The sequence below is a fragment of the Hevea brasiliensis genome, chromosome 4 (assembly GCF_030052815.1).
Source record: "Hevea brasiliensis isolate MT/VB/25A 57/8 chromosome 4, ASM3005281v1, whole genome shotgun sequence".
Classification (NCBI taxonomy): domain Eukaryota; kingdom Viridiplantae; phylum Streptophyta; class Magnoliopsida; order Malpighiales; family Euphorbiaceae; genus Hevea; species Hevea brasiliensis.
Genome location: NC_079496.1, coordinates 66862508 through 66874724, shown reverse-complemented (window position 1 = coordinate 66874724; position 12217 = coordinate 66862508). Strand labels below are relative to the sequence as shown.

The following is a 12217-nucleotide window of genomic DNA, read 5'->3' as shown; positions in this document are numbered from 1 at the left end:
CCTTTATTTTTAAGTTTTGAAGAACTGTTTTCTTAAAATACAGACGACACCCTGCTGAAATTTTTATAAAAATTACGGAGATTTTAAACTTCTAAAAATTTGATTTATGTTTGGACTTTAAGTAAAGGCTTTTAATATCTGAAAAAAAAAAATTTACCCACCAATTTAAAAATGAATGAAAATTGTTTTAAAATCCCTTGCAGTATATTTAACGGGTTACCGGTAGGCGAAGTACAGTAATTCGTTAGGTGTACTATGGGAGCATGTTACATCTTACAAGGAGTAGGGTGTGACAATTACAAAGACCAATGGGCATTCTCCTATATGCAAATGTTCCATAAGGGCATGTGAATGTGGTCTTTTCTTGGTCTTCTGGGTGAATAGGAATTTGAAAGAATCCCGAGTGCCCATCTAGATAACAAAAGTAATAGTGTCTCGCTAACCTCTCTAACATTTGGTCAATGAAAGGGAGAGGAAAATGGTCTTTTCTGGTGGCACTATTCAATTTCCTATTATCTATGCACATTCGCCAACCAGTGACTACCCTAGTAGGGATCAGTTCATTGTTTGCATTTTGGATAACAGTTGTCCCACCCTTCTTAGGAACTACATGTACTGGACTGACCCATTTACTATCAAAAATTGGGTATATGATACCTGCATCTAATAGTTTCAAATTTTCTTTTTTGACTACTTCTTTCATGTTTAGGTTTAGTATTCTTTGGTGCTCGATAGTGGGTTTATTGTTTTCTTCCATAGGTATCCTATGCATGCAAATTGAGGGGTTAATCCCTTTCAGGTCTTCTATTTTATACCCTATGGCCTTGTTATGGGCCTTAAGTTCTCTTAGCAATTTTTTCTCTTCTATCTTAGATAGGCTAGCATTGATTATAACAGGATATTTAGAGTTTCAGTCTAGAAATGCATACCTTAGTAAGGAGGGGAGAGGTTTAAGCTCTAGTTGTTCAATGGTGCTCTTTGGTTTGCTTTTGGTTTGTTCCTCCTTCAACTTCTCCATCTCGGAAGCTTGAGCTACGGGTAGGGGTGGATGAGCTTGTAATACCCTCACTGTAGCCTTACCATATGTTTTACTGTTCCGGTGACCAATATCGGTCTAGATAGCTAGAACGTCTGGAAAAATATTTAAACTAGAGTGAGGAATCATAAATAACTCAAATATTAATAAGAAAAATTTAGGAAAAATTTTAGAAATAAAAGACAACTAAGTTAAATGAGCCGGTGCCCTAGCGATAGGTAACCCAGTGGGAAGTTGCTGTTTTCACAACTAAAAGCTCTAAACCCAGGGAAAAATTCATGAAATAATTTTTGGGACTCCAGATAAGAGTCATTGAGATTTCTATGACATTAGAATGCTAAGAAAAGGCTTAGAAAAATTTTTCGATTGGTACAGACGATTTTGGCTCAATAAGCCAAACGGAGGGCATTTTGGTCATTTCGTCTTCGGAGATGATTTTTAACTGACTTGTCCAATTGAGTAAATAATTATTATGACATAAAATGTGAATAAATATTGCTAAAAATTTAATTAAAAATGAGTAAAAAAGAAAAAAAAAAGAAAATCAAGGAAATTTGAAATTTTGACATCATTATACTCAACTCAACTCAACTAAGCCTTTATCCCAAAAATTTGGGGTCGGCTATATGGATTCGTTTTCTCCACTCTGAACGATTTTGGGTTAAATCCTCAGAAATGTGTAATGCTTCTAGGTCATATTGTACCACTCTTCTCCAAGTCAATTTAGGTCTACCCCTTTTTTTCTTTCATCCTCTAACCTAATGTGCTCTACTTGTCTAACTGGAGCCTTTGTATGTCTACGCTTCACAACCAAACCATCTCAATCTCCCTTCTCTCAACTTATCTTCAATTGGCACCACTCCTACCTTTTCTCTAATACTCTCATTACGGACTTTATCTAGTCTAGTATGGCCACTCATTCATCTTAACATTCTCATCTCTGCAACTTTTATCTTAGATGCATACGACTCTTTCAGTGCCCAATACTCACTGCCATATAACATAGCCGGTCATATGGTTGTATGGCAAAATTTTCCTTTCAATTTATTGGGAATCTTACGATCACATAAAACTCCCGTAGAACGTCTCCACTTTAACCATCCGGCTTTAATCCTATGACTAACATCCTCCTCACATCCCCCATCTACTTGAAGGACTGAGCCTAGATATTTAAAGTGATTAATTTGGGGCAGTATCACTCCATTCAAACTAACTCCTTCCCTATCACAAGTTTGGCCTTCACTGAACTTGCAATGCATGTATTCTGTCTTCGTTCTACTTAACTTAAAACCCTTTGACTCTAGAGTACTTCTCCAAAGTTCTAACTTTCTATTGACTCCTTCTCGTGTCTCATCTATCAAAACAATATCATCCACAAACATCATGCACTAAGAAATACTCTCTTGTATATGTTTCATCAGTTCATCTAAAACTAATGTAAAAAGGTAAGGGCTTATGGCTGATCCTTGGTGCAATCCAATTGAGATCGGAAAATCTCTTGTGTCCCCTCCCACTGTGCGCATAATAGTAGTTGCTCATTGATACATATCTTTCAATACTTGTATGTACCTAATAGATACCCTCTTTTGTTCTAACACATTCCATAAGACCTCTCTTGGAACACTATCATAAGCCTTCTCCAAATCAATAAAAACCATGTGTAGATCTTTCTTTACATCTCTATATTTCTCCATTAAGCTTCTAATGAGAAAGATCGCTTCCATAGTTGAACGACTGGGTATGAAACCAAATTGATTGAGAGAGATAGAAGTATCATGACGTAGTCGATGCTCCATAACTCTCTCCCACAACTTCATAGTATGGCTCATGAGTTTAATTCCCCTATAGTTTGAGCAACTCTGTATGTCTCCTTATTTTTAAAAATAGGTACTAAAATACTCTTCCTCCATTCATCAGGCATTTTCTTTGAGTTTAGAATCTTATTAAATAATTTAGTTAACCATGCCACTCCCATATCTCCCAAATACTTTCACACTTCAATTGGTATTTCATCGGGTCCACAGGCTTTACCCACTTTAATTCTCTTAAGTGCTTCCTTTACTTCTAAAGATCTAATCCTTCTAGTATAATTCACATTCTTTTCTATTGTTCTATAATCTATATTCACGCTATTACCATTTTGACTATTATTAAAGAGATCATTAAAATAATTTCTCCTTCTTTCTTTAATGTCCTCATCTTTCACCAACACTTTTCCTTCTTTATCCTTAATGCACCTAACTTGATTTAGATCTTGACATTTCCTTTCTCTCCTCCTTGCTAATCTATAAATATCTTTCTCCCCTTCTTTAGTTCTAAGTTTCTCATATATCTTTTCAAAGGCCTGTGCTCTTGCTTAACTAACTGCCTTTTTTGCCTCTTTCTTTGCTATCTTGTACTGTTCATATGCCTCATTATTATCACATTTAGGTAATTTCTTATACCATTCCTTTTTTCTCTTCACTGCCTTTTGTACTTCCTCATTCCACCACCATCTCTCTTTTGAGGGTGGTCCATGTCCTTTAGACTCTCCAAGTACTTTTCTAGCTACTTCTCTAATCTTTGATGCCATCTGTATCCACATATCATTGGCCTCCATATCTAGCTTCCATACTTCGGACTCGAGAAGCTCATTTTTGAACTTCACTTGCTTTACTCCTTTGAACTCCCACCACTTTGTTCGAGCTACACTATTTCTTCTGACCTTACTTGAATTGTTCCTAAACTTGACATCCAAGACCACCAACCGATGTTCACTTGTTAAAGCCTCTCCTAGAATGACCTTGCAATCCTTGCATAGAGCTCTATTTGTCTTCCTAGTTAAGAGGAAGTCGATTTGGCTTCTATATTGCCCATTTTTGAAAGTCACTAAATGTGACTTTCTTTTTATAAAGTAGGTATTTGCTAGTATTAGGTCGTATGCCATAGCAAAATCCAGGATGCTTTTTCCCTCCTCATTTCGACTGCCAAAACCAAAACCTCCATGAACATTCTCATAACCTTATCTATCACTTCCTACATGCCTATTCAAATCTCCACCAATGAAAACATTCTCTTCATTCGGTATGCTTTGCATTAAATCATCCATATCTTCCCAAAACCTTTGTTTACTCTCACTGTCTAGTCCTATTTGTGGGGCATAAGCACTAACTATATTTATTGTTTCTCCTTCTAGTACTAGCTTTACTAGTATAATTCTATCTCCTACTCTTTTCACAACTATTACTGCATCTTTCAATGTCCTGTCTATGATTATGCCCACTCCGTTCTTGTTTCTCTCCTTTCCGATAAACTACAATTTGTACCCTGAATTATCCACTTCCTTACTTTTCTCTCCTACCCATTTAGTCTGCTGAATGCAAGCAATATTCACCCTTCTCCTTTCCAAGGTATCCACAAGCTCCATTAATTTTCCTATAAGTGATCCAACATTCCAAGTACCAACTCGGATCCTCCTCCTATCCTGCTCCTTCCTAATTGGTCTCCTTCTATGATATCTTCTATTGTTTTCTATGTCTATCTTATGTTCTGTTCTACTATTTATGATGTCATTAAAATACTCCCACCCAATCACATTGTGACACATGTCTTTAAACCACTTAAAATGAGTAAATGGGCAGAAATGAAAGAAAAAAAAAAATCATACTTCATCTTCTTTCTTCAGCTGGCCGAACTAGCTCCCTTCCATGCTCCACCATTAAAGCTCCACCAAGCTTTAGATAACCCACCAAACCACCTCAAAACCCTAGCTTCCCTTTATAAAAACTCATCTTCACACCTAGAGCAAGCTTTGGACAGCAAAAAAAAAGGAAGAAAGTGAAGTTTTGAAGTCTTGGAAAGAGACTAAGTCAAGGTTAGTGCCAATTTTCTTGCTTCCACCCTTTTCTAAGCATGAATCTAAGTTGAGTTAAGTTGAAAATTTGATGAAAAATGAATTAAAGATGTATGAACTTACCCCATGAAATTTTGGCAGCCTTAGGGTACCTTAGGGTTTCATCAATTTGATTGTATAATTGTTGTGTATGGCTGCCACTGAACATAATTTTGGTATTTTAATTCATGGATTGTACGTATATGAAGAATTGTAGTTATTGGAGTTAGGGTTTGGGCATTAAGGTTGGGATTTTGTTTATGTATTGATGAAAAGAAGTTGTAATGGTCAATTAGTGACCATTTGGCCATGTTTGAGTAGGAAATTGAGTGAATGGCGCCAAGGGAATTGAGGTTAGGTATGCTGTCCAATGTGCCCTGTAGGTCTAGATGTGCGTCCAGTAAGTTTGGGAAGCTATAACTTGAGTTGTGTAGGTTCAATTAGTGCAATGCCAATTGGACATGCAATTAGACACATAATGGCACAACTTTGATGAGGAACCCTACCTAAAAAACCACAATGGACTGACCTAAAAATTTACCGAATCTGGGTAACACACATTCTGCCTGGGCAAAATGACCAAATGAACAATATTTATTCATTTGGTCATAACTCAGTGTAGAAAGGTCCAATTGACCTGAAATTTATATCAATGGAAAGCTTAGGTAAATTAGAACAACTTTTATTTAGAACACAAACTCAAATTCTAGACTTAACTAAATGAAATTGCTAGCCAAATTTGAACAACCAAATCTGGCAGAACCAAAAATTGCCCAGAAATTCTGGGTAAAGGCAATCCGACCAGTTATGGTGAAATAGCCATAACTTGAGCTAGAAAACTCCAAATGGGGTGATTCAAAGAGTGAAATGTAACTAGACACAATAAAGAACAACTTTGATTGAGAACACTTGGCCAAATTCTCACTGCAGAATGGCCTAATGGAACAGTGAACTCTAGCCATTGGTTAGAAGTATGGAATAGCATTGGTTAGAAGTATGGATTGGCAACTAATGCCAATACTTTTAGGAACCAAAATGTGGTAAATCTATGTGATTAAAACTCATGTAACTATTATATATAAGAAAGTCAATATTTTGACTTAAATTACCAAATGAATAGTAACCTTACATGTTAAGTACAAATATTTAAGAAATAACTTTGTAATATGCCCTAGTAGGCCTAGTGTGATTGGTTTGGATAGGTTGGCATGCCAATAGAGTTCTGATAGCAGTCTGCGTATGGCTTTATGCCATTCTGTGATATAATAGCCTATGACTATGCTGATTATGATGTTATACTTGGCTTTATGCCTTATTGCTTTTATGGCTTATTAGCCATGCTGTCTGAACATTGGAAGGCACAATGTGACCGATGGTGTGACTGCCTGAGGTACCTGGTACCCAGTGCTAGTTTACCCGTTTATCCAGTCCTGTCAATTTGTATAGGTTACTTGGGCATGGAAAAGTATAAATGTAATTGAATTGATTATTAAAGGAAGTAAGGAGATTAAATATGAAGATAAAGAACAATAATGATTGTAATAAAAAGAGGCTCAAAATCATCAAGAAAATGATTAATAAAATGCTAGAAAGAGTTAATATCATAAGATGTAATTAGCCTTCGACTAAACAATAAGTTAGTAATTATTTATTTCTTATAAGCACAATAACTAGGAAATTTTTACTTTTATTTGCATATTATATTTTCTTTTATTATTGGCACCACTAAGCTTTATGCTTAGTGCATCACTTTTGCAACGCGTAGGTACTGAAGATTTAGCCAGAGAGCCCAGCAGATCACAAACTGGATGAGACTTTGTATATAGATCTATATAGTGTCTGTGTCACCTCACATACTACAGTGCATTGGTAGGACACTAGGTCCCATTTTGGTATTTTGTACTATTTGTATTTTGTAATTAAACTTTTATTTTCTCATGTATAGTTGAAACTCATGTAATATATTTTGGTATTAATCCAAATATTTGTAATTTGTGTTTATAAATGAAAATTTAGTATTTATTTATGATTTATACATAATTATCATGTGAAATCAATGAATGATCAATAGAAGAATTTTTGATATGGTTGAGAAATATTGAGATTATATTGATATAATGGAGTTTGAGAATGATGGGGAAATGTATTAGAAGTGTTTTTCACAGGTTTCAAAGAACTATTTTATTCATTTTTAGCCGGTACTCTGCTAGATTTTCAATAAAATTTTCAAAACCTCAAATGAATTTATAATTTCAATAAATGACTTAAATGAGTAAAATTTCACAAATTGCACTTCATAACCATAAAGAAATAAATTAAGGAAGGATAAAAATAATTGAGATAAAATATAATGTTCTGGTACACTATGTGGGATATCTTGCTCGGCTACACTGTAGACGGGTAAGGGGTGTCACATAGCTGCTAACTGTTGTGCACAAGCTGCTATTTCTATGTTTTCATTATTCGCTGTGTAGCTGTGCACAATGCATGCTTTCAGAAGATCTTTAGGATGTATCTTATGAAATTCCTTTTCAACTTGTTTGTCAATTATGTCAACCTTGAAGCATTTGTCAGGTTCAAATTTGTGTTTCATTGTGTCGAACAAGTTGAATTCCACTTCTTCTTCTCCTACCTTGAGGGTTAGTCGCCCATTTTTGACGTTTATGATTGCTCCGGTGGTTTCCAAGAATGGTATTTCTAAATTGATATGGATCTGAACATCTTCTTCCATCTCAAGGACAACAAAGTCTACTGGAATGAAGAATTTGCCCACTTTGATGGGGATGTTCTCAAGTATGCTCACAGGATATTTAACTGATCGATCAGCCAATTGTAGTGAAATTGTCATGGGCTTCAGTTCTCCGATCTCCAACTTTTGGCATATTGATAGAGGCATTAAACTCACACTTGCCCCAAGATCACAGAGGGTCTTGTCTATTTTCTTATTGCCAATAAGGCAGGGTATGGAAAAGCTTCCTGGATCTTTCAACTTTGGAGGCAATTTGTTTTGCAGTGTGGCATTACATTCCTTTGTTAGAGCAACTGTCTCATAGTCTTCTAGTTTTCTTTTCTTTGACAGAATTTCCTTAAGAAATTTGGCATAGGATGGCATCTGAAAGAGTGCTTCAGTGAAAGGAATGTTGGTATAAAGTTTCTGTAAAACTTCTAAAAACTTTCCAAACTGCTTGTCCAATTTGGCTTTTTGAAATCTCTGAGGAAAAGGTAGGGGAGGCTAGTATGGCTCTGGTAACTTCTTTTTCTTCTCTGCTTCCTCTTCCTGATCTTTCTTGGCTTCTTCCTCCTTTTTCTCTGCTTGGCTTTCAGATTTTTTTGAGCTTTCCTCTGTTGGTTCTTCCTCTGATTGTACTAGAGTTCTCCCACTTCTCAATGTAACTGCCTTAAAATGCTCCCTTGGGTTCATCTCTGGTTGAATAGGTAGTTTACCAGTAACCTTACTTGAAGAACTTGCTTGCTGAGCAATTTGATTCTTTAGCATCTTGTTATGGGTAGCAAGTTGGTCCATTCTGGAAGTCAGCTGTTTAATCAATTCATTCTGATATTGTTGAGCTGCTAGGAAACCTTTCATCATGGATTCCAGTCATCTTTGGTTCAGGTTACTGAGGTTGAGGAGGTGGTGGTGGCTGTGCAAAGTTTTGGCCTCTGTTTTGGAATCCAGGGGGTGCTGGTGGTTTGTACCCCTATTATTTGTTTATTGGCTAATTCTGCTAATTGGACCATGAGAAATTTGGGTGGTTCCTTTATCCAGGGTTTTAGGTGTTTGAATATGGATTGTTGAGCTGTCTCTGGTTGAAGTTTCCTCCATTATTCACATAGTTCATCTATTCTGTGGGAGGTTCATTGAAGCTATTATATTCTGAACTCATATATCCTCCTCCATAGCTGTCCTCATGTTGGTTGCTTGTACCAACTGCATTGGCTTGCATTCTGTCGAGTCTCTTTGTGAGCTGATCAAATTGAGCATTTATCATACTTAGGGCGTCAACTTCCAGGACCCCTACTGTTATCCTTGCGGTTCCTCTTTCATTTGACCACTCATAATTATGATATGTGACACTCTCTAGAAGGTCAAATGCTTTTGTCACTGTTTTTTCCATTAGATCACCTTCTGCAGCCGAATCTACTATGCTCCTTGTAGAGGGTAGTAACCCATTATAGAAATTTTGCACTAGTAGCCAATCCTCTATGCCATGGTGTGGACATTCCCTCTACAGGTCCTTATATCTTTCCCATGCGTCATAAAGTGATTCACCTTCCTTTTGTCTAAAGGTGTTGAGCTCAAGTCTCAGTCTTATAGTCTTCGTAGGTGGGAAATACCTCGCTAGAAAAGCTTGTGAGAGGTTTTCCCAAGTGGTGAACATTCCAACTAGTTGAGAAAGTAACCACTTCCTTGCTCTGCCTTAAAGGGAGAATGGGAATGCTTTGAGTTTTATGGCTTGATCAGACACTTCATTCATCTTAAACATGTCACATAGGGCAAGAAAGCATTGGAGGTGATAGTGTGGATCTTCTATTGGTGAACCTCCAAACTGGGTTTTGTTAGTAGTATGCCCTAGAGCATATCATTTAGTATGTATCTTGTACATATTTTTATTAATAAAAGGCATTTCCACTTTTCTGTTTACGTAATATATTTATGTGTAATAGAAAAAGTCCATTGATATTTTGTTAGAAATTATATTCTTAAGTTATTAAGAATATGAGTGACAGTATTTCTAGTACAAAGTATCACAAATAGGTTCACAATCGAGGATACGTCATAATAAGGAAATGGCTTATCCAGAAAGATTGTATTCATGTTTGTTACCAAGTTATTTATATGAGATATAAATAAGATGGAATGGTGAGTCTCATGCCATATAGCAAACATGATAGGCACTTATAAATGAGAAGTAGGCCGAACTAGTGACACTTATGACAAGCACATGGAGTTTACTCTTATCAATGTTTTGTCATAAATCATATCAGTGCATATAATCTTTAGACCTGAGATAGCACAGTTATCTTATATATTGGTAGTTTGAGTTTGATACTGCTTTCATACTTATACTGTGTATGGGTATATGGGCATGTGTTGGCTTCTACTAGTTATATATGGAGGTAGGTGTTGATCAAGATGGAATTTGTTCCTTTAAGTAAATAGAGATAAAATCATATGTTCATTTAATTGTTCTTGATGTTTCAAGTTCCTGGCGAGGACAGATAGATTTATTCAGAAAAGGGTTTCTGATGAGAAAATCTTTTTAATCAAGAACTGGAATTGAAAGAGAACATAATATTCATAGCAAATGGAGTTTGACATAAACCATGACTCCAGCTTGAGTTGGGATTTTGTAACATAGAGATTCCAGTGTATGGTAACATATGATTATAGGTTCATTTAAGGTAAACCTTATTACTAATTGGGTGGCCATGGCATGCTATGCTAGGTGTTAACCATGGTCTATGAGATGCATAAAATGATTTAGAGAAATCATTTATGGTAAGAAAGAGTTCTGACGATATTAAGAGTTGATATCATATCTCATTGCCAATTAGTGATGAGCCTAGTAAGTCACACACATACACAAGTTATCACCTACTTAAATATGATTTAATTAATTAATTAAAGAGTTTAATTGATTAATTAAATAGGTTTGGTTTGCAATTAGATTGCAAAGTCCCTAGCATGACTTGAAACCAAATCTAGATTATTGGATGTATAGTATAAGTTAAATTTATATTTAAAGTGTTTAAATATGAATTTAATTAATGAGAAATTAATTAATAGAGATTAATTAATTAATTTATATTTGATATAAATCGATTAGAAGAAGAGAAATAATTATTTTGGGTTAAGAACTCAAAATTAAGACACAGGGGCATTTTGGTCATTTCACAGGGTGACATGTGGCACCATGAGATGGTGACACATGGCATTACACATAAGCTTGCCAAATGTCTTTTAATCATGTAAGATGATTAAAATTAAGATTAAATATAGGTTTGACACTTGGCACAATGTGATTGGGTCAATTAAACCTAGAACCAATCAGAGGGTGACATGTGGCAAGGGTTTAATGTGTTGACCTAGCTATATAAGTGTTGTTATGAATTAAAAATAAGACAACCAGCATCCACTCCTCCTTTGTCATGCCATTTTGAGGCTCTCCATCTATTCTTCTTCATCTCTCATCAATTCAAAGAGATTAGCCATCAATCTCTTGAATTAAGAACACTAGAAATTGTTTCTAGTGTCCTGTTTACATTTTTAATCTCTTAAAAGGCAAAACTTGATTTTCTAATTAATAGAAAAAGCTTTAGAAGCTGTTCAAGGGCTGCCATAGGTGTTCTTGGTGTGGACAAGCTAGAGGGAGAACATCTGGTGTCCTGAAGACGAATCTCAAAGGCACAGACATGCTGCAGTGCATCAAGAGGTTAGTGTAATCGTTCTTGATTTAATCTAGGATTCTAAAATTAATTTGATTAATTTAAAAATTTTAAATGGCAAATACAGATCCAAAAACATATTAAAAGAGTTTTAATATGTTGTTTATCATTGAAATCAAATAGATAAAAATAAATCTTGCATGATGCATATAACCCTAGGTGAAAATTTTTGAATTCAATGGTATAAGCTTGTGTTTTTCACGCTTCCGTTCCTTCAGGTTTTTTGAATCATTTGAAGCTATGCTGGTTTTAACTCAAAGTTGTTGGCTTCCACTGTGGGTCTTGTGACATTGGGCTAAAATCCTTGGACAGATGGAGCTCTGTAGTCTCTCAAGAGTCTTGGGCTATCATTATTATCGGTCATGGTTGGAATTTCGGGATTTTCTTGATCATGCTCTTGATGTTTCCTTTCCCTCCTGATGGCTCTCAGAGTTCTATCTATTTCGGATCACAGTCCAAGATTTCTTCTTCTGGCCTTATTCTGGTCATGTACCAGGTAAGGTACCTCAGAGAAAAGAAAAGAAATAAAACAAATCAAATAAAATTAGATAATAAGTATAATTGCCTAAATCAACTAAATTGCATATTGCTCGATATTACTAAACCCAAATTCCCCAGCAATGGCGCCAAAAACTTATTTGTTGGTTTTATAACCCTGCAAGTACACAGATCGCTAACAAGAAATAAAGTAGTAAGTAGAGTATTGTCCCATGAGGAATGTGATTAGTAAGTACCAATCTACACAGTAATTTTGGCTGTTTAGGCTATCGAATAATGAGGGAATGAAAGTTGTTTATTTTAAATACTAGAATGATAAACTTAAAATGAAATAATCTATTTTGAAACAATTCTGGAATTAAGAT

General features: G+C 35.5%; 1 non-coding gene across 1 annotated transcript; it reads left to right on the top strand.

Moving 5' to 3' along the window:
- The first annotated feature begins 9110 nt into the window (after window positions 1-9110).
- On the top strand, window positions 9111-9217 carry LOC131179560 (small nucleolar RNA R71). The gene has a single exon (XR_009148451.1). It is a non-coding gene; the product is annotated as a small nucleolar RNA R71 (small nucleolar RNA).
- Window positions 9218-12217: the final 3000 nt, after the last annotated feature.